The 23,554-nt window shown below is 36.9% G+C and overlaps 3 long non-coding RNA genes across 3 annotated transcripts; all 3 read left to right on the forward strand.

The window, feature by feature from the left end:
- The first annotated feature begins 1,554 nt into the window (after positions 1–1,554).
- LOC104142976 (uncharacterized) lies at positions 1,555–4,516 on the forward strand. The gene is made up of 3 exons (XR_693804.2): positions 1,555–1,613; positions 2,064–2,255; positions 4,429–4,516. It is a non-coding gene; the product is annotated as an uncharacterized lncRNA (long non-coding RNA).
- Positions 4,517–5,867: 1,351 nt separating this feature from the next.
- LOC104142975 (uncharacterized) lies at positions 5,868–15,812 on the forward strand. The gene is made up of 4 exons (XR_693803.2): positions 5,868–5,958; positions 9,379–9,582; positions 15,042–15,148; positions 15,672–15,812. It is a non-coding gene; the product is annotated as an uncharacterized lncRNA (long non-coding RNA).
- Positions 15,813–19,595: 3,783 nt separating this feature from the next.
- On the forward strand, positions 19,596–23,093 carry LOC138066047 (uncharacterized). The gene is made up of 3 exons (XR_011139229.1): positions 19,596–19,796; positions 20,115–20,203; positions 23,068–23,093. It is a non-coding gene; the product is annotated as an uncharacterized lncRNA (long non-coding RNA).
- Positions 23,094–23,554: the final 461 nt, after the last annotated feature.

The following is a 23,554-nucleotide window of genomic DNA, read 5'->3' on the forward strand; positions in this document are numbered from 1 at the left end:
TATTGTCTCAGCTGATTCTCATTGGATTGAGAGTTAAAATTGATTCTTGAGTGAGTAGAGAATAGTAATTTAGGGAACATAGCATGAACATACATTCTGGTATGGATCAGATTTGTCTACAAGAAGAATTTGAACAGGCATTAAAGTTACTTAACATGAAATTGTTAAAGAGATGCTTTGATACACACTACTGAAAAGCAATTATATAAGAGTTAAGTATTTCTTCTAAGTATCTTTTAGGAGAGAGATTCTGCACAGGAAAAATTAAAGATAAAGTGAAATAAAAAATACCTAAGCTAGCCTACAACTAAACTGATTTGGCATTCACATTTTTAGATAAATATGCTTAATGATATCAGAAATTCGGGAAAATTTGCTGTGTAGGATAGAAATTAATTACAGATGGAGAAATCTGAGAGCAAGTCTGGTAGAAAACACCGAGTCAAATGGTATTGATTTTTTAGCTGTAGTAAGGATTGTTTTACGTTTTTACTACTCAGTATTTGAGACTATTCTTTCATTTAAAAAGAGAAAGACTTAAAAACTCCAAGAACTTATTTAAATCACAGGAGTGGTGGATATTGTCTAATCATCTGTCCTGCACATGGTTAATCCTTCAAATACAATTCTTTGATTATCTTCCATGTTGTCTAGTTGAACAAAAGGGGCAATACTCACTGTAAAAATACGATATTTATACCAAAAATTAGTTCTGATACACCACTTAAGTTAATATGAATTTATAGTATAAGTTTCTCCAGATGCATACCATGCACATAATTATGTAGGGTTTAGGAAGAATATTTCTGTGTTTTGGGGAATGTCTACGCCGTCTTGGAATCAGTTCTAAGTCAAATATGACATAGAGCATTTTACTACTTCATTTATCTACTGCAAATGAACTATGTCCACAGTCAATCTTGATTTATAATAAGAAGTAATCAAAACCCAGGAAAATGAAACATCTATGGAACTCTAAAAGATCTAAGAAAATATGGACCTGAATCTCAGTTTTATATTACCACCCTAGACTGATTTATACCACTTCATGCTGAAAGAAAATTGAACCTCAGTATTGCTCCTCTAGTCATATAACAATTAATTTTATTTCCTTCTTTTTTAGATTTTTGTTTGATATTTTTTAATATCTAGGACACTTAAAATGCTTTTACGTTTTTCTGGCTGTTTATTTCTTTTCTGGCTGCATTATAGTAACAATTTTATTTCAATGTTGGAAACAATGTATTTTCTAATTGAATGATTAATGTGTTCTTAAGGAGACAGAAAGTTCTTCCTTTGTTTTGTATATATTTCTAGAATTCCATTGCTCTATTTGGTGATTATGACTTATAGTCTAATTGTATTACCTATTATTTATGAATAAAAAAATTTCTCTTATATTACTCATACCCAAAATGTATTCTATTTTGCGGGTTCTGGCAACACTGACCTGGAAAAATTGCATGTACATTCACTGAAATTATCTTGAGGTGCTTGAAACAATTCTCTTGTTTCATGGCAGGTAGAGTTTACTAACCTGACAGTATGCCTGACTGGAATATACAGAGTTTGAAGGCTGTGTCATCTTTTATCATTTGTCAAACTTAGTGTTTGTAAGTAAAATAAGCAATCTTGGTTTTAAAATAAAGATTTTTTTGAGGGATTCCAGTGTTCATGGAGGATAGTATTCAGAATGCAGGCACTAGCAGTCTTCCCTCATGGGAGCTTTAGGCCTATAACACAGGTTTTGAGTCTGGTATAGGAGGCAGTTCACAGCTGTTCTCCGTCCTTTCGTTATTTGGTTGTATCCTCTTAATATTCTTGACCTAAAGCACTGAATCCTAATGATAATTCTGAAAAGTATTTAACACTTCTCCCCTTGCTGCTCCCCACTCCTCAGCAAAAAGCGTGAGATGTGCAGTGCCCACACCTTCCTAAAAGAGTCTCACCAGACTCTCACATCCTATTTATTTATCTCTAGTGAAAGAAATTTCTTAATACATCCAGTTTGTTTACTCACTCATTACAGCTAAGCATAAACTTTATTCCTGTCTTCTTTCTAGGTGGTCTAAGATGCACTGGCTTGATGTTTCTTCTCTGGCTGTGTTATAGGACGCACAACAAGTTGCCTTCTCAAATGCCTGTCCTAAATTATTTGCCATGTGCTTTGCTGGGATTCTGACTTCCTATCACTTTGCCGCACGCTAGCGGGGATGGTCCTGCTATGTTAATTTCTGCTACTTCTTGGATATCTGGTAACAATGTTATAAGGGCAAAGTGCCCTAATTTTAAGTATTACCATACCCAGAAGGATAAAATGCCTTGTCGTGTACCATGTTACACAGGCTTAGCTTTTCTAATAAACTTTTCTAAGGATAAAGTAGTACATCTATCTTTTTTCTTTGTCAACAGCGCAAAGACACCTTTTACAGCTATCTGAAGCTCCACTGACAAATGTTTTTATATATTCTGAGCAATACCAAATGCACAATGTTCTTACTAGTTACATTCCTGTTCTTTTTTTATGAACATTGAGAACAAAGGCTGAATGTGATGATTGCTTTGGTATACATATTACACCCTCCACCTTCTATGGACAGTGCTTATTTTACAAAGTCTTTTTGTGACAGGCTACCCTGTCATAATTTCTAAACAACTTTGAACTTCAACAACTTATGAACATTGACTATCTCCAGTTTCCTGCTTGTCTTTCTGAGTAACTGTTGCCAATTTAAATTCATCAGCCTTAATATTTAGGTCATTGAACCATATTCTGAAGTTAAGGAATCAGTCCTAACGCCAAATCCTGTGTTACAGTTATACATGTGCTATTCTGTTGTTAATTTGTTTTCATTCTGGAGAGTTTCTATTCAGATACATTTTAAATATCTTTTGCCCTTTTTACGTAGCTCACACAAATGTTGATTTTTGTCAACACAGTATTTTTCTACATTGGCCAATATTATATGCCACTAGAACTTCAAATATTCATGAAAAAAATATTATTTTGGGCTTCAACATGCATAAATGGCATAAATCCACCTTAGCTTGTTCAAGCTAATTATGTCACTGCTCTTACTGAGTTTACAGCTGTGGTTCTTGTTCATGCTCTCTGCCCCTCAAAGACATATGCTTGTCTCAAATTATGTCCATTAGGAAGTATTGGGTAAATTGAAATAAATCAGGTGACTCAGGTTAATGTATTGATTCCTATGAGTAACAGAATGAATGGCTGAGATGGATGAATTATGCAGAACAGCTTGTATTGGTGTAGCAACATGTAGCATCACTGCTGCTCAAGCACACTAATTTTTCAGTAACGGCCAAATGCAAGTCAAGGCAAAAGTCTATAAGACTGTTCCTTACCAATAAATGAAAGAAAATACAGCTGTAACTGTTCCCTGTGCTGATTAGTAGTCAGAACTCAAGTACCAATTCCTAATTATCATCTCCTCTTTTTTTTGGATAAGTAACTCTGCTGTCAGGGAAATGATCATCTCCTTTCAGATATGTTATTGACTGTGACTTTAATTTGACATTTGTAATCCTGATCTTCAGAGGCAGTGGCAGGGTTAACTAGTGGCAACCAGCTTTTGTAAGACGTATTTCAGTATAATAGACATTCTGTATTCCGCATTCACAAAGTATGGCGTCTGTCATATCAAGTCTCTAATTTACACTACCTGTACTTGCTCACTAGGTGATAATCTGAAGTAGATTGCAAAGCATAATAGCAGTGCCTGGCCTGGCATCAGCTGTAAAAGTGTAGCTGCTGTTCTCCCATGTAAAACACTCAGAAATTGTTTTGTGCTGTGGAAGGCATCTTCCTGCTAGCACCACAGGAACATGTGTAAAAATCAAGAAAAAGAAAAGGATAAAGGTAAATAAAGGAAAACAAAACCTAAAGAACCTGTTTTCCCAGATTCCTAAACACAGACTACATATGGTATACAATTGTGATTTCAGCCTTAATGGACTATGCCCACAGTTAAGCTGATATCAGGTTGTAGATAGATTTCCAATTTAGATGTTTTCCTTTCAGAGCCTAACTACTTAAAACTTATGTGGATAGTTTTGTAGTGACCTTAATTCTGTGTAGAATCTTGGATTCAAATACCCCTTTGAGTACTCCACCGCGTTAGTGACAGCCAAAAGTTCAACAGGGGTGGCACCCAGAAACGTAAAGCCTGATTGTCTCTTTCAGAGCAATCTTTTGTGTTATTTTTAGTGAGAGGCTGCCTTGGAAATAACACTTATTAAACCCACTGTTAGTGTCTTTTGAACAACCAGAAGGAAGTGAGATGGTCACAATTTAAATGTGATTCCCAGTCCTTAGATAATAATAATAAAAAAATTTCATCTGCAGAATTTAAGAACTGTTTTTGACCTGATTGTGATTAATTTCAGATCTGGTTATCTTGATTTCAGATCTGATCATCCTTGTTCCCTTCTGAACACTTTCCAGTTCCGCTATTTTCTTCCTGAGAGAGAGAGAGACCAGAACACACAGAACATACTAGACGCCTTCGTACAGAAGGTATAGAAAGGGTCTGTACCATGCCATTTTGATGTCCCTTATTTTAATCATAGATCCTCTTTAAATAATTGCTAACATCCTTTTTTTTTGAGAGCTGCTAAAACATTGGTCTGATATTTTCATTGAACTATCAACTTAATTGTTACAAATTTTTCCCTGAATAATAATGATTATCTCAGAGCCCACTATTTTATATATGGTTAGAATTGTTTTCTTTAGAAATTTAGAATTATTTTCTTTTAGAATTTGCCTTTAATTAGACTTTTAAACTGGATCTTTCGTTATTTGAGAAATTATAATTTCTCATTACATCGTCATCATTTTCATCTAAAATTAGCTGAGAGCTCTCTAACTTTAACTACTTGGTGAAAATAATTGCTGATTTTTTCTAATATTTTATTTGAACTGCCCATATACAATAAATGTTACTGTTATCAAGAAAAAGATCAACCTAAACAATTACCTTTTTATTAGTATTTTTAGATAAGTTTTACGTTGTTACAAAGCATGCTGAAAATGTTATTCTCCTCTCTTCTTAGTGTTCCTTTTTCACTTAAGAGAAGTATAACTTGATTCCTGTAAATTTAATGAAATTAAAATTTTAGTGAAAGTGACATCTGGGCCACTTTAATTAAGAAAAAGGAGAACTGTGTTCTACTGTTTATGAGGGACTGTGCAATCTTTTGTAAGAAGTAACTATGAAAGCACTTACCTGAAATTGTGCCATAATACACAGTATGCATTTAATCAGACATAAAAGGACAACTTTATTTGAAAGCCTTCCTCTTTGGCTCATTGAGGATTTTTTTTTTTTTTTTTCATTTTTACTGCACTGCCTTTAGGCAATAATTGTTTGTGTTCTGTTGTTCTCAGGAGATTCTTATTTTAAATTTTTTACTATTTTCTTGCATTTCAATTAATTTTTATGATGATGGAGCACATAGGTTCCTTAAGAAGGGACTGGTTCAGAGCCTTTAAAAACAGTGGTGATTAATACTATTGTTCTTTCCTTGTTGCTAGTAGCATGATATTACCCCTTCCTTCCTAACTAATTAACATGCATGTGTGATTTTTCTTTTTTTTTGAGTGGTATAGGGAAAAAATATATTTCTAAATTCTGTCAGGACTGAAACCAAGTTAGCTGTCACATGTAATCTGAAAGCAGAGCAGGCTAACCCAGGCTTAATCTTAATAAAAAGACCATAAGAAGTGGAAATTGATTACAGGGTCTCTGGAGAATGATAGGATCTTCATGCATGTTCACGAAGCTGGATTTGTGTGAGTGTGTGAAGGAGGTTTTTTGAACTCTAATCTTCCAGCCAGCCTTTGACTCACATACATATCAGTGTACCCTACAGGTGCCATTGCTGAGACGAGGAAACTGAGACCAGTCCTGAGATGAAAATGTTATGTAAGTACAGGTCAGTAGCACATAAGAAAATGTATTTGACTTCTGCAGGGCTGAGATTATTTGTCTGCATGTAAGGAAAATATATCCATCACAGAAGCAGTTAGAACCACATCAGCTACACTACCTCTCTGGTAGGAGCTGGGTAGAGTTTATACAGAATAGATATTCACTCAGAAACAATTCTTGTTACAGTGGTTCATATAACGTTGAGTGCATACAGTTACATTCCTTGTAAGTGAAATATGAAACAACGTGCTTCAAATGAACCCTCTGTGTTTTATGCCTGAATACAAAAATAATGGATTTAACACGGGTGGGTGTAGGCTTTGTTTTTTTAACTTGATAAAGAGCTGGTAGAGGCACACTGGTAAATGTTGCACTGTGCCTGCATCATGACAGCTACACTATTTGGACACTATAAAGTGCTTATTTCATTCTTGTTGATAGTTAGACCATATACATTAGAATTTGGCCTTTAGGGAGCTGATAAGTCAATGGCTAGGATAGGTTAAAAAAAAAAAAAAATAGAATGGCAAACTGCTAGAATGACAAATGTACACCCTTACATCCTTACACAGAAGCTAGATTCTTCCTGTCAAATTTCACTGTGCCATTCACCCACATTTTGCCAAATGGAATACATTTTCTATTTTCTACTATATTCAGTCAGCTTCCAAGTCTGGTTTATTTATCGTGAGAATTATGTCTGAAATCTCCTTTGTAATTATTTGCTTAGAGGAAGGGAGATGCAAAAAGAATTAATTTTTGATAGCAGGAAGACAGGTGTATAAGCAATATATTTACTACCAGTCACTTTATTTTGGACATTGAGAGTATAATTTAGAAAGAGCTTGTAAATGATGAATTGACATGTTCCCTGTTGGTATGAGAGTCTGTTTTCCATCATCTTTGAATGACTGAGAATCATGCCTTCCTTCAAGCTAGTGTTTTACTATTCTCCTCGTTGCTGCAAAAGTCAGGGTCAATATCTAATATAATCTGTCAGCCTTTGTGAAACACTTCTAATTTGATATGAAAGCTCCATGGACAGATAAAGCAAATGGAAAGCTGTCATTCAGTAGTTGTTGCCTGTATTTTGAAAGCTGAATTCCCTGTGATGACTGGATATATAGATGGTCAGACACAGATAGCGTTAGACAGTTCAGAAGTTGTTTTTGAAGAAACCTTGTATATCACTGTACTACTGATCATAGGCATGCAAAGCCATCAGAAACTACTTCTCTTTATTAGTGGGACACAACAGTGAAATTTTAAAACAAATAAGGCTTCACCTCCCACCCCTGTGAGTTGCCTATTTTTCTTTTTGAAACCGAAGGAAGAATGAAAATATGTATGGAAGTTGCTAACTCTTGATTATAAGCAGTATAAAATAGAGCTTTGAAAACAAGTCCTGTCATCTGAATTAAAATAAGTGCTCTGTGAATCATCACCTGAAGAAGGGCAGATTCAATGCTGCAGCAGCAGACCCTTTAGAATGCTTTCTCATTAGGGTAATACATGCATTGAGACTTGTAGGCTAGATTTACTGCACTTGTGTGCTTGTGATTCAACTGAAAGGAAATCAATTGTAGTGACACAGCGTATAACATTCATTGAAGTCAGTGGTATGAATTCCACAGGACGGAACAATAGAAAAGAATGAATATTTGTAATCTACTCCTTTAACTGGGGATATTGCTGGGATTTTTTTAGATAAATAAATACAGTTATGGGAGAAATTTGAAAAGAAAGGAATATATTATTCCTGAGGTTAAGTAAGACCAAAGAATACTTGGACTACATCAGAATTTCAAATGACCTAAAGCTCAGAACTACTTTATTACTTTACAGAATAAAAACAAAAATCAATTTTTTGTGTTAGAATTCAATTTTGAGAATACCAAACTTGCTTTCCTTTTGCAGTATATTTCCTGTCTTATATAGCAAAATTCTGATGAATAACATATATTTCTGTAAGATAACCTTTGTTCCTCTCTGCAGAAATGATGGATATTTTGTCTTCCAAGTTTTCACAGGAAAATTAAAAATAAGATTTATTATGAAACTAAATCTCAGAAACCTTATCATGTTGACTGTATAGGAATTGATTTTCTAAATGTCCCTAGAAGCTTCCCTCTAATAAAAACATATTCTGATTACTGTCTAGTACAATGAAAAAGTCTTACTTTGTTTTATTAATAAATGTAAAACACTTACCTTACTGATTTCCTGCAGCTACTCTTGCCTTTAGGCAATTTATCAAACCAAATGATCCTATTTGTCAGCATTGCCTGTGTATCTTTCCCGCAAGGGTTTACTTCCTGCCATATCTAAAACTGATAGATGAATAACTTATGTCAGATTTCAAATATAAAAGTATGGCAACAAAAAAATCAACAAAAGGAACAACAATTTCAACATACTATTGTTACTAGTGATGATAAAATTTACACATATCTTCACATATATATCTGACCTCTTCCACCGTGTATGGCTAGCAGACAATAGTTTACTAGAATTTGAAGAATTTCAAAGAATAGTGAAGTAAATGATGAGCAGAGATAATGGTTCCTTGCTCAGATTTTATTTTGACCCATTTTTCTTTTTTTGAATTTTTCATAAGCAGAGAGTGATTCTGTAGATACTTTCCTCAATTGCTCAACCAGTTGTTTGCAACAATATTTAAACCTATGGATTTTTAATTTAATACTTGTGAGATTTATTTAGAGTATCCACTATTAGGCTTTATACTGTGTTATTGGTTAGGTCATCCCATGGTCTGCTTGAATCTCTCAAATGTGTACACTTATATAATACAAGATAAATGATCAAAATTTCAAAACCTTTCATTTTCCTGAACTGTGTCATAATTCTATGGATGTCATAACATCATGTTCCTACAATAAATCCAGTGAAATAATAGACTTAATAGTAAATAATAGACTCTAAGGGGGTCAATAACGATATAATATTGTATTTCAAATTGCCTGTACAGCAATCTAGCACTTGACCTGCAGGATTAACCAGTATGTTCTGAATTAAGTAGCTTTTCCTAGGAGAAATAACCTGACTGTAAGTTCTGAGGAGGAAGACGGAGCACAATTACTATGAAGTCTATTCATTATTTTTGAACTCAGATTAATTTGTTACAGGACAGTTATTGAAGAATAGATGAGTACAGATGTTTAGTATGCATTTTAAGAATTGTTGTGGCTGAGTATGTATGAGTTCACTCTCACACCTTATAATTAAAGGTTTCCGGTTTTCTATGCTTTGCTTGAACAGATTATGTAGCGCTTCTCACTTAACTTCTTATATGGTAGAAGAATCAAATTCCTTTTGGAAGGCAGGGCTTCACTTCTTCCTCACGTCTTTCTATAAATGCATCGTCTTATGTGTTACTGTCTATTTTACATCCCATCTCGCCCAGCCTCCAAGGACTGTCTGGAAATCCCCCTAAAGTGCTATGAACTATGGAATGGGAGAAGTTCACAGATGGCTGGGATGAACGCCAGGGACCAAAAGGGCCCACCTTCTCAGCAGCTAACCAGGAAAATACTTCTTTAGACCCATTAGTCAACTGTTGCATGTTACCAGCAAGTTGAGTGTGACCCCTGAGTAATTGCACAAAAAGGTGAGTTTGGTCTCTGCTCTTTAATAATGGAGGGAACATTTGTCTTTCGTTATAGCATTTTGAGGATTAATTTGGGGAGAAAGTCGTTCAGCTTTGGTGCAGTCTTCTAATGAAATAGATTTTTGTCTTGTAAGATACTTGAACGTAGACTTATATTTAAGGAATATCTTTGGTGCAGTGTTATTTACCGTTCTTTAGACAGTATCTAGGCTGGGTGGGAGGTAGGAGTAAGTCACTAGAATAAAAAGTTGACTTGGGAAGAAAGAGGTGTTTTCTGAGGAAAAGGTAAAAAGCACAAAGTGTGTTGCTTAGTGCATTGCGTATGCTTAGGCACAAGTATAGTCTTCCTCCGCAGGGTCCTGATTGCTTACACTGAAATGTGTTCTCAAGAACTTCATTGAACTGGAGCTTCTGTGTGCTTTCATATCTGGGAAAAGGCTGAAGTTCATTTTTATTAATAAAACAAGACCCATGAGAGGCATTTCTTTCATTCTGCTGTGCAAGTGAACTATTTTTCTAGCTATGCTTCTACTGAATTTGCATTCCTTAGCTTCCACAAGCCTAGGAAGCTCAAAAAGAGCAAAAAGCTCAAGCATTAAGTTAACTGCAAATATACAGTGAGGCCTTCTCTCTGAGGCCTTTTATGCATTTGCTTTCACAGTTTGTTCTTCTACCCTCACCAAAATTATCTAAACTAAGGAAGGAAAGAGAAAGTTAAATAGTATATCACCATTAAAAACATACTGATGTGTAATTTAATGAAGGAAAAAAAACTGAAACAGATCAGGGACGATTAATTTAATTTGACTGAAGGACTTTCACTTTTTTTTTTTTTTTTTTAACTTCTCCTTTTCTGGCTTCTCCCTTCCTAGTGCTGCTTTTCTACAACATACTCTTTCCCAGAATTACATCCTCACAGAGGATCTGAAATGGTAAATTTGGGGTAAATTACTAATGCAGCATGATGAAAATAATAAAGCAGTAGGAGAGGTAATACGTAACTTACAGTTGTTAATGATAGGGTAGATCTGAAATATCTGAAATTTAGAAAGCAGCATACAAGAAGAAACTGCTTAGATGGAAACCATATAAAATGGCAGAGGAATGCATGCTCACAATATGAAGAAGCAGAAAAGTTATTGTTTCAGTGCCCTATATATTCCTACAATAATTGCTACCTGTGTGCAGTTCCATGTACAAATGCTTATTCTTATCACTGTAAACATATCAGTTCTCCTTATAACAGATGTACAGGTACATATATAGTACCACGCAGGGGGACATCCAATGTGGCCACAGAATGATTATCAATAGCAGAAGCACTGATCATTTCAATTATGTTAGTTTGAAGCCCAGCACAAATATCAATGAATTTAAGTGGAATAGAGCTAGTAGAATCCATCCTTCTATACAATTTGTGAGCAAAAGCTTCCGTAAGGAACAAAATATATGGGTAATTTTAGTTCAAACTCCAAATTTCACAACAATCAAAAATCAAAAAGGAAAAATGTTAGAAAAATAAAAATATTTTGAGGAATATAGAACAATTCAAAACTTTCACATTTTAAATTAAATTTTCAGTTCAAAATGTACCTATTTAAATAGTATGTGACTAGATGTCTAAACCACATGGACTGAAAACATTTAACTGAATTGGGGAACTCATGTAGGCTAGTAGCAAGTGCTTCTTACAGAAAGCATTAAATATTAATCTCAATGTTAAAATGTCGTGATGCCTTCCATCTTTTCCCACCTTCTTTGCTGAAAGGAGGGGAGAAACATATGGCTCCCTGGCCTTATTTGTCAGATATACGAACTTTGCTGCTAGTAAAAAGGACATATTTGCACTTGAAGTAGTAATTTCTAAACTTACTCAGGATAGGAAAAAAGAGGAATTTTGCTATAAATAAAATATAATGCTTCCGAACATAGCTAAAATCTCCAGAAAGCCCAAGTAGTATACTATTTCAAATTCTTTTTATTCTTTGTCCGTCAGCATACTCACAGTTTTTCACCTTTCTGCAGCCAGCAGGCAGTGATATAACACTTCAGTATCTGAATGATTGCAGTGCTCCATAAATATAATTGAAATGTATCAAAACATCATTAAACCACTTTATCCCCATTTAGGTCATGAAAAGAGTTTATTGTGTATGCGATTAGACTTGTTGCCACAAAATTCATAAAAACTGTACACTATTGTTAATTCTAAGTAGTAGACTTCTGATGATTTTTGCTGTGATTAAAATGACAAACGCTTTAGATCTATTTTAGTATCTGCATGTTGTCCTTAAATATTTTTTGTTTTATTTTCTTCAGACAAAGTCATTTCCTCCAGTTCTTGAAGAATACCTTGGTTAAATATAAGAATACAGGAAAAGCAATTATTTCTTAGAAGTAATCTATTAATAAGCCCATAGCTTGTAGCCTACCTTTTCTTTACGGCACAGTTCTTGGCATAGGTCATGGCATGCAGCTGTATTTAATAGCCATACAAGTGGTTTTTAGAAGAATCTTGCTGTATCTTCAAAATAAGCAATAATCTTCCACAAGAAGTAAAAGGACATTCTGACTTATTATTCAATTACATAATGTTAGTATTCCAAACCACTATTGTGGTGGAAGCTGTTCAACCATAGAACAGTCTCATTTTGCTGTTAGGCACACTCAAGTCTAAAAGATAATCCTGTATATGATGTAATACAGTAAATGGCTATTACTGCTGGATAGACTCACTTACCAGTACTTATCCTGTCCCAGCACACTCTGATATAAGGATAATATCAGTGGAAAAACATTGTAAAAATTTACTGTGCATCTTAAGGCTACATGTGTTCTTCACTTACATGCACTCTTCTAACACTGCATACTTTGTAACCTGTGACAGAGAGTGAAAATTCATATTTCAGGCTTCCATTTAAGAAATTTTTTCATTTCTCTTTGCCAAGGCACCCTGTGCTGTCAGATTAGAACTTCCATCGGAAAACGAGCTGTCATTGGCACAAAAGTACTAATGTTTCTCTTTTAAGTATCAAGCGTATGTAAGCAGAATGCTCTACTGTTCTGACTTGTTGCGCTTTGCATTCAAAATGAATATTCCCTTCCAAAGAGAATTCTATTTATTCACTTGAATTAACATAGGCTTTAATTATATTCTGACATCCCAGAAAATATGTTTTTAAAACCCATTAGAGTTCTTACTTACCCACTGATGAGAAATGGAGTGACTTGTCTTAACGCATTTCCCTTTCATTTGATTTGGCACTGGAGTCCCACCACCTCAGATTAATGAGCTGCCTCTCATTGTTAGATATATCGTGGCTCTTTACTGACATAAAATGACCGATAATCCCTTCCGCCATCTGAGCACCTAATCACATACATTTTTGTATACTTTTAAGCTCTTTATTTGTTTAGGTTAAAGTTCTTCACTCGACTTTTAAGAAAACTTCATCTTACAGGTATAAAGCTACCACCTTATTTAAAGTAGACCTAATCACTTTGTTAGGCCAAATATTGAAATTCCTGTTAAGACAAATACCTTTTCTGTTGAAAGTAATCTCTATGAAGAGAAAAAACACTTCAAACAAAGTGTTTCTTTCGATACTGGCTCTGGTTATTAAATTAAGGGACCACTTCATACATTTTCTGGGATCTTTTGGGGGTAAAGGTGTTCTGTCAAGACAGAAGTGTTTGACTTGCCTTCAGCTTGGGACCCAAAGGCTGTCTGTTTCCAACAGAAATAGAGTTACAAGGCTCTTGTGACCATGCATATCTTTATGCCTTTTTTTTTTTTTTTTGGCTTTAGTAACTTAGTTTCAGAGACAACCCTCTACAGTCTCATGAAAGTGGTGAGGTCACACCATGTTCCATATTGCTTATAATGAAATGGTCATATACAAGTTGAAACTTTTCCATGCCTTTTCCATAAGCAGATTATCTTGAAATAACCTGCGTTTAGTTTCTAGCAAAGGCTCCAGACAGGAATCGCCAAATTTTTTGAAACATGTGCCTGCATCACCAGGCCTCAAGCCAGAGGTATCTGGATTTGCTTTGCAGAAAATCTCTGGACATGAGGGTTGGTTCTGAGCCCAGCCCCTGACTGTTTCAAACTCATCTTCTATTCATAATACATAGAGGAAGACAAGCATTCACTTTTAAACTTTCACAAGCTTTAGGTTACAGAAGGAAGACAGTTCAGGTTCTTGCTCTCTTCTAACTTAGAAGTGCGAACTAGCTCTTTCATGTGTTGCGCTGATGTAGGATAGATGAATGGGCTGACGTATACCTATTAGAATGACGCCAGCATTGCCTTCTAGAAAGACAAGCAAGATCAGTGGGACATGCTGAGTGAAGCCTACCCTTACATCTCCAAGAAAACCTGCAGCTGAGACTTGTGCCTCTGAAATCCTTGTTGCGTGAATGCATGGAGTGAGATTAGGAAGAGGATTAGGCCGTTTTAGGACTCTTCTACAGTGTTGTAGGCATGTAGAAAAGATATTAAAGGCCAAGGAATCAGGGAGATTTCTAGAAAGCTCTGATTAGAGAGCTGACTTGGCAGGCATTACTTTGAAGATGTTTCCCGAACAATAGTTAGGGCTTACCCAACTAAACATTTTGAGCACTGTGTGACTTTGCTGCAGATTGCCTAGCATTGAAAGGTTGGAGCCTTCCTGAGCAGATGGAAAGTTTCAACTCTTAAAAATATATATATAAATGCATCACAGGCATGGTTTCTCTTTTTTATTTTGTACTATTTTAGCAAGTTATTAAAATTCCTAGGACTCTATTGTAGTGTGTGGAGAACAGACTAGTTATTTAAAGATAAATATGTTTCCATTTTCCGCACACAGTATTCACTTAACTTATTGGTAATGTGGCATTCCTGCAAGCTAAAAATGTTGGGACTCAAATTCAGATGAAAAGAAACTTTCTATGAACTGCATCTAGAATAATGTATCTTGACCTGCACCTAGCACTCTGACGTGAAAACCTTAAGAAAGAGTTTCCAGACTAATTTCGCTAAATTATGTTGTGAATGAAAGATAGGAATCACACTTAATGCAAAGTGGGATATAGCCATCTTCTTTTGCCAATAGAAACTGGAGTTTTTATCTACATTTCTGAGCAGAAGAAGCTGTCTAGTCTGCCTAGCTCTTTCAGGTAGAGTTTATTCATCTTTTATATTACTAATAACCTCCAGTACTGAACAAAGTACAATTATTGCAAGAAACTTTTTCATTAAGCACAGATATGTTATTGTCAAAAAAAAATTAGTAAAAGTACAGATGACCCACAATGAAGGCTTTGTGATTTCCAAGTGAGGAAATATTTTAAGGTCTCGGGTGTTTTTAAGCTTTAATGTACAGCCTTACTAAGGTCAGTGATTTACTAAATCATGTTATTTCTCAGCTCAGTTACAGTCTTTTTCCTATCCTACTTCCCTCTCTTTTCTACAGATAAACAAGTTGGAGGCTTGCCTTGGGCAGGGAGGATGCATAGATGATAACGGCACTCTACAGAAGGAAAATAGAGGAAGGAAGACTGCATCAGCTGTAGCTGTAAGGTATGTGTTGCTGAAAGTTCCTCTACAATTTATTTTTCTCTTTCCTCTGTTATAACGCCTGCTGAAACTACTTGCAGTGATGGATTAAGGAAGGAAAGTTTTCTCAGAGCTTTCTCTGATATAGGGGCAGTAGGGAATGCAAACCTGTTGGAGATATTCTGTGAGCATTAGCCATAATCATAAATAAGCAAACAGAAAAGAAACTGAGCTTGATTTTATTCTGCAGTTGATTTGTACAGTAAGAATGAAGTTCCCATTTTGATGCTGTTGTGCCTGTTTTTCTTGAAAGTTCTTCAGTAAAATATGAGAGGTAAAAGTTTTATTTTACTCTCTCTCTTAGAAGTAAACTAACTATATAGTAACACCATAGTAACCTTCTTGTCCCTAGCTAGCCATAAGAATAAATATAGCATCTACTTTATTTCACAAAAGCTTTATGTGTTGTATTTGACATGAAATTTATACAATGTACAAACACAACAACAGCTATTTATGCCTCTTATGTTTGATTTATTTCCCTTAGGACTGAGCTGAGGTGGTATAAAAATTTTTTCAATATACTCTGTACAAAATCACAAAATCACAGAATGGCCAAGGTTGGAAGGGACCTCTGGAGATCATCTAGATGAACCTCCCTGCTCAAAACAGGGTCCTCTAGAGCACATTTCCCAGGATCACGTCCAGGTGGGTTTTGAATGTCTCACAGAATCACAGAATCACAGAATCGTTTAGGTTGGAAGGGACCTCTGGAGATCATCTCGTCCAACCTCCCTGCTCAAGCAGGGTCACCTAGAGCATATTGCCCAGGATCACATCCAGACGGGTTTTGAATATCTCCAGCGAAGGAGACTCCACCACCCCTCTGGGCAACCTGTTCCAATGCTCTGTCACCCTCACAGTGAAGAAGTTTTTTCTCAGGTTCAGATGGAACTTCCTGTGGTTCAGTTTCTGCCCATTGCCTCTTGTCCTGTTGCTGGGCACCACGGAGAAGAGGCTGGCCTCATCCTCTTGACACTCCCCCTTCAGATACTTGTACACGTTGATGAGATCCCCTCTCAATCTTCTCTTCTCCAGGCTGAACAGGCCCAGCTCTTGCAGTCTTTCTTCATAGGAGAGATGCTCCAGCCCTCTAATCATCTTGGTAGCCCTCCGCTGGACTCTCTCCAGGAGTGCCATGTCTCTCTTGTACTGGGGAGCCCAGAACTGGACACAGTACTCCAGGTGAGGCCTCACCAGGGCTGAATAGAGGGGCAGGATCACCTCCCTCGACCTGCTGGCAACACTCTGCCTAATGCACCCTAGGATCCCATTGGCCTTCTTGGCCACAAGGGCACACTGCTGCCTCATGCTCAACTTGGTGTCCACCAGCACTCCCAGGTCCTTCTCGGCAGAGCTACTTTCCAACAGGTCAGTCCCCAGCCTGTACTGGTGCATGGGATTATTCCTGCCTAGGTGCAGGACCTTGCACTTGCCTTTGTTGAACTTCATGAGGTTCCTCTCCGCCCAGCTCTCCAGCCTGTCCAGGTCCCTCTGAATGGCAGCACAGCCTTCTGGTGCACCAGCAACTCCCCCCAGTTTAGTATCCTCAGCAAACTTGCTGAGGGTGCACTCTCAAGGTCATTGATGAATACATTGAACAAGACCAGACCCAGGACTGATGCCTGCGGGACACCGCTAGCCTACAACCCTCTGAGCTCGGCCATCCAGCCAGTTCTCAATCCACCTCACCGTCCACTCATCTAACCCACACTTCCTGAGTTTACCTAGGAGGATGTGATGGGAGACAGTGTCAAAAGCCTTGCTGAAGTCCAGAAGGCAACATCCACTGCTCTGCCCTCATCTACCCAGCCAGTCATTCTGTCACAGAAGGCTATCAGAGTGGTCAAGCATGATTTCCCTTTGGGGAATCCATGCTCACTACTCCGAATCACCACCTTGTCCCCCACATGCTTAGTGAGGACCTCCAGGAGGAGCTGTCCCATCACCTTTCCAGGGATGGAGGTGAGGCTGACAGGCCTATCAGCCTCTGGCTCCTCCTTCTTGCCCTTTTGGAAGACTGGGGTGACACTGGCTTTCTTCCAGTCCTCAGGCACCTCTCCTTTTCTCCAGGACCTTTCCAAGAGGATGGAGAGTGGCCTAGCAATAACATCCTCCAGCTCCCTCAGCGCTCGTGGGTGCATCCCATCGGGGCCCATGGATTTGTGGATGTCCAGTTTGCTTAAGTAATCCATAACCCAATCCTCCTCGACCAAGGGAGAGTCCTCCTTTCTCCAGACTTCCTCTCTTGTCCTCAGGGTCTGGAATTCCTGAGGACTGGCCTTAGCAGTGAAGACGGAAGCAAAGGCAGCATTCAATAACTCTGCCTTCTCTCTATCCTTTGTTACCAGGGCACCCGCCCCACTAAGCAGTGGGCCCACGTTTTCCCTAGTCTTCCTTCTGCTCTTGATGTATTGGAAGAAGCCCTTCTTGTTGTCCTTGACATCCCTTGCCAGATTCAATTCCAAATGGGCCTTAGCCTTCCTTGTCGCATCCCTGCACACTCTGACAACGTCCCTGTGTTCCTCCCAAGTGGCCTGTCCTCTTTTCCACATTCTGTGTACTTCCTTCTTCTGTTGGAGTTTTGTCAGTAGTTCCTTGCTCATCCACGCAGGTCTCCTGCCCGCTTTGCTGGACTTCTTCCTCAGAGGGATGCACTGCTCTGGAGCCTGGAGGAGGTGATGCTTGAATATTAACCAGCTCTCCTAGGACCCTCCTACCCCATGAGATTCCCCTAAGTAGTTCCCTGGAGAGGGCAAAGTTAGCTCTCCTGAAGTCCAGGGTTGCAATCCTACTCATTGCCCTGCTTCTTCCTTGTAGAATCCTGAACTCCACCATCTCATGGTCACTGCAGCCAAGGCTGCCCCCAACCTTCACATCTCCAGCCAGACCTTCTTTATTTGTTAGTACAAGGTCCAGCAGCACACCTCTCCTCGTTGGCTTCTCCACCATTTGGGCTAAAAATTTATGATTAGTCCTCTGCAGGAACCTCTTTGACTGTTTGTGCCTAGCTGTGCTGTCTTCCCAGCAGACGTCCGGGTGGTTGAAGTCCCCCAAGAGAACCAGGGCCTGTGATCGTGAGGTTACTTCCAGCTGTCTGTAGAAGGCCTCATTGATGACTTCCTCCTGATCAGGTGGCCTGTCGTAGACCCCCACCAGAACCGTGTCACCCATGTTACCCTGCCCTTTAAGCCTTACCCACAGGCTCTCAACTTGCTCTTCATCCACCAGCCCCCTCCCCCCACCCCCACCCCGAGACAGAGCTCCATACATTCTAGTTGTTCCCTCACCTTCCTGGCCTGTCTTTCCTGGAAAGCACATAGCCATCCATGACAGCATTCCAGTCATGTGAGCTATCCCACCATGTCTCTGTAACTGCAATGAGACCATGGCCCTGCGACCGCACACGGACCTCTAATTCTTCCTGCTTATTCCCCATGCTGCATGCATTGGTGTACAGGCATTTCAGAGAGCCAGTCAAGCATGCAAGCTTCGCAGGAGAGGTGCAAGAGGATCCTCCACAGCCATGTTCGATGCTGTCTCCCCTGGCTGCTTGCACCCGCTGGAGGCATCCTGACTTGAGCGGTGTTTTACTGACTCCCCTGCCACTATACCACTCCCCTTCCCCCATCTTGCCTAGTTTAAAGCCCTCGTTACCAGGCTGGCCAATCTGTTGGCAAAGACACGCGTGCCCTGCTTGGTAAGGTCGATCCCATCTCTCCCCATCAGCTGTCGGTCTTCAAGCAGGGTCTTCAAATTATGCTCTAGTCTTAGGAATTAAATAGTCCTTGTATCCTCCATGCATCTCTGTTCATCTCAAAAACATCAGCCTCCATGACTTGCTTGTATGAAATGTCTTAAAGATCACTGTTCTCAAGGTTTCATAAATTCATGTACGTCTTTCATATATATGAGGAGATAGAGCTACTGTATCCCAGCAGAATTGCTTGCATACCATTAATCAAGTAGGAGACTTCTGCAAGATACAGAACTGATACAGAACCATTTCTAACTAAGAGTGTCAGTTGTCCATCTTGTTTGAATGATTTTCAAAGTTATCTAAATAATTTCTGTGTGCCTGGTTGGACCTTTGGCTTCAGTATTGGTTGGCTTAAGTTTTATTACTATAAACTATACAGATTCATCATCAACTATTTGGTTGCTGAGAGGTTTGTCATATTTTATTGCCATAGGGTTTTTATATATTTTATCATATGTTAAAATGATGGCCTGTTAAAATTATTGCTTGTTTGTTTGAGTAGAATATCTTTAAAAACAGCCCCCCCAAATCTCTGATACATTGTCTGCTTTGCGATTTTGTCTTGTACTGCTTTGATTTGAAAGTCTGAAAATTGCAGTTTAAAAATACTGATATCATATTTTCCTTTTTTTATCTTTTTTAGTTGGAAAAAATGCTAATGTTGTAATGCACCTTTCCAGATTGGATAAATCATCTGTATTGTGGAAAACTGTTCCTCAACAAAATGTACATTTTCCAGAGAGCTGGAACGGAAGTATTATCCAATTTGGACAGATGACAAAAACAGTGCAGAACTCCCAGATGAAGCAGAACTTTATTCTTTTGAAGATGAACAACTTCTGAAACTATCTAGTAAGAGCAAATAGCCTTCAAATTTATGTATTGGCCAAGCATCTAAAAGTACTACTGATTACAAAACCTGCACTGAAATATTTGATTTGAAAATGCATTCTAACTACACATTTTCAGAATAAAGAGGATCTTCTGCATAATTATCTTTTGATATAGCTAACTATTATGTAAAAGTAAGCAGCACAGTGAAAGAATTCACTAAAAGCCCTTTATGACTAAATATGTCCTCTGGTTATAGAATATCTTGTATATTAGATTCATCAAGTTCAGTTTTATTTATTTTTTTCTTTTTTTTCCTTCTTTTCCATTGTGGTCAAGAAGCCAGTAAGAAGAGTCAAAAGCACGGTATGTCTTTGAAATTCAGTGTTCATTCAGCAACAGAAAGTTCTTTTTTGAAATTCAAACACGTTAGTAGCTTTTTTTCTATTCTAAACAAAAGTGTTCTAGAAAAGAAATAGGTACCTGATCTGCTGTATTCCTTCTCCCTTTGTCCTTCCTCGTCTTTTTTTATCCTTCTTGTTCTATATTATGAAAAAAATTTCCTTAAAGAGGCTCTATTTTGATTCCATATTTACCTTCTGATGTTTTGTTTCTATCAGAGTCCAAATTACACAGTAGTGTTGCACAGTTCTTTGAGATTTAATGGTGAGAAATTTAAAGCCCATCTCAGGGAATCTACCATTTATGTGCATGTATTTAAAAGGGGTTAGAGAGATAATTATAATAAAACTGGTAAGAAAAATATGGATTATTCCATAAAGTGATATTTTCCTTTCATGTTTATGTGCACATATTTTACCTACACAGCAAACTTACCTGTTTACATGCCTTGCATGACATGTATGGCATCAAAGTAGAGCCCTTACTATGCATCTTTATGATATTCCAACCATTTATGTAACAGATTCTGAAAGAGTCTTCCAAAAGGAGCACTAGATAACTTTATTTTAAGATGGGATTTAGTGTGTATACCAGGAAGATTATATATCATTAATAAGGTTAGCCAAAAGAACCCGGTACTTTGTTCCTTACTCCTGTTGAACTAGTGAGGAACTAGTGAGGGTATATTTTGAAAGGAATATGATTTTAAAGGTTGGGATCCACTTTCAAAACTTGCTCTGAAATGTTATGCCTTCAAAATTCAACTTACCATATTCCCAAAAGTATCAATCATCTATTGACTTTCTGTTGGTGGTTAAAATGGAAGCAGTTGTTCTCGACCTCAAAGATTTCATTTTGAAGACTGCTTTTTCTAATCCAAGAAGGGGTCTGCGTACCCAATAACTTCCTTGTTTTTCCAACTATATTAGTTGGTTTAACAGGAGACGTATTATCTCTGTTACAACTATACTTTGCTTATAACTTTAGTATATCATAGCTACAACAATATCGCTGTTGCGCATATGCAGTTCATTCTAAATTAGTTTTATTGTGAAAGCAAGATTTTGCAAACAGAAATGAGATGTGAATAGCTGCGTGCCCAAGTAAATTTTTACAGAACTACTTTGATCACTTAAAGAGATCTTAAAAAAACATGCTATGTTTGTTCCACTTAAATCGGTAAAATCTATGTTTCTGTTCTCCTTCATTTAGTTTTTAAGCTTTAGTCAACAGTTGACAGCTACAGTGAACTGCTTTATAATGACATGAATGCAGTTTTTTTACATAATTAACACAGCTAAATATTGATGCACATGCACAGATGACAGGTCGTTAAAATATATTCACAAAATATCAACAAAAGATATTCTTATTCACAAGAAAATGTGTTCGTTATGCAGGACCAGCAAAAATTCAAGAATATGACATTTAAAAATCTTCGCGCATGTACAACTAGCATAGCAATGACAATATTGTAATAAAAAATCCACCTCCTACTGAACTATGCTGAAGAATTTCTGTTCAAACTAATGCATACATTTGTATAAAGACTCAACACAGTTCTCCAACTAGACACAATATTTTATGAAATGATTGAGTTCAGTAAAAAGTGTTTTATGATGTTGAAGGTTAGGTTAAAAAACAGATCAAAATTTGACAGTTTGTATAATACTTTAGATAGATAGCTTTGAAAGCACTAATTTATCTGAGATACGTGGAGAGCATCTAATGAAAATAATATACTGCTCTCCATTTGTAATAAATATGTTACAGCAGTCATTGAGATATATGTATACATATATACACACACACAAAATCAATGTTTACACCTAAGTTAAATCCTTTCGTGATTATGATATTTAAATGTGAGTTACAGTAAATCTTTTACTAATTTCAACTCCCACCTATCATGCAGTGGGAGTAATGCAATATATTTCAGTCAGTTATTGTTGTTAGAAGTAAAATAATTAATGAAGATGGTTTATTCCTTTTTTTTTTATTGAGCTGAAAGAAGTATCAACTTATTTATGGTCATCACCTTCTGTGATCATAAGAATTCTTAACTGAAGGTGAAATTACCTCAAATAAATCCTAGAACATAAATGATATGCTGAACTTGGACTAGGCCTGCATAAGTTTCATTTAGAAAAAAAAATTGTAATTTCATCAGCTTGCATCATTTTCCTGTATTGTGCTGAGGGTATCTAAAAGAACCATTACTGGTGAAACTGAGGTGCACGGTTGTGCCTAGATACACAATTCATAGAACTGGTGCATACATTAAGGCAAATATATAGTTGTATTAAAGGACATTTTTGAATTAAGATTTTTGATGTACCTGGCTTATATTGTGGGAGAAGTCTTGACAAGAGCTATAGTCTGACAACTTGTTTAATGAGCATATAAGCAAAATGTTATAAAAAGCAGAGGTTAATCCTATACAAACACTCAGTTTGCAGATAGTAAAGGAAGCATGGAGTGAACATACTGAAAGCTGCTTTGAAACTGTTTTAAACTAGTGTGCAACATAAATCATTAGATTACATACAATAATTACTAATGCTAATATATGTTTCACATATATTAATATATGTGAATGTGAATATATGTAATATATGTATATATTAATACCTGCAGTACATTTCAGAATTCGTGATTCAATACGATTTCAATAGTCTGTAGTGTTTAAGTAATACTTTGAAAACTTTAGCACCATATATTTTCAGGGAAAAACAAAAATAAAATACAATCATATTAAAAAACATTTTATCTTATAATTGCTCCTACCATGATAATGAAATAAAAGTTTTTTTTTAATTACTTGGTTGCTGTCATTGAAAGCCATGGATCATGCTTTATCACCCTTAACATACAACTTCATCTTTTCCAGAATCTACAAGCAACAATTATAGAAAAATTCAGGTATGTTATGTACCTTGGAATAAAGAAAACTGGGATATTTATATGAACAAATGGGGCTAAAAATTATATCAGAAATATGACTTTACAGTTTGCACTACACAAACGAAAAATCATTTTCAAAATCATTTTCTATTGTTGCTTTAAACATTCAGTTTGAATTTTCAAGTCTTTAAGAACCTATCGATATTCTCATGACTGTTAAAAAATAAGTCTAATATGGAGACTGTGAAGTGGGCGTAGCTTAGATTTTTAAGCTGATTCAGGATAGCTTAACTGAAATCAGAGGACATTTATTGCTATGATTTGGAAAGTAACTGGATAAAAGTGAATAGTGAATCTTAAAAATAAAAGAAAATAGAATAAAAGCTCCAGAAATGAAATGGGTGGGGTGAGCACCTGAATTATTCAGAATCAGAATCATTTTGTTCTTGATATTACCACTGTGGGGAGCTGTA

This window comes from Struthio camelus, chromosome 2 (assembly GCF_040807025.1).
Source record: "Struthio camelus isolate bStrCam1 chromosome 2, bStrCam1.hap1, whole genome shotgun sequence".
In the NCBI taxonomy this organism is placed as follows: Eukaryota; Metazoa; Chordata; class Aves; order Struthioniformes; family Struthionidae; genus Struthio; species Struthio camelus.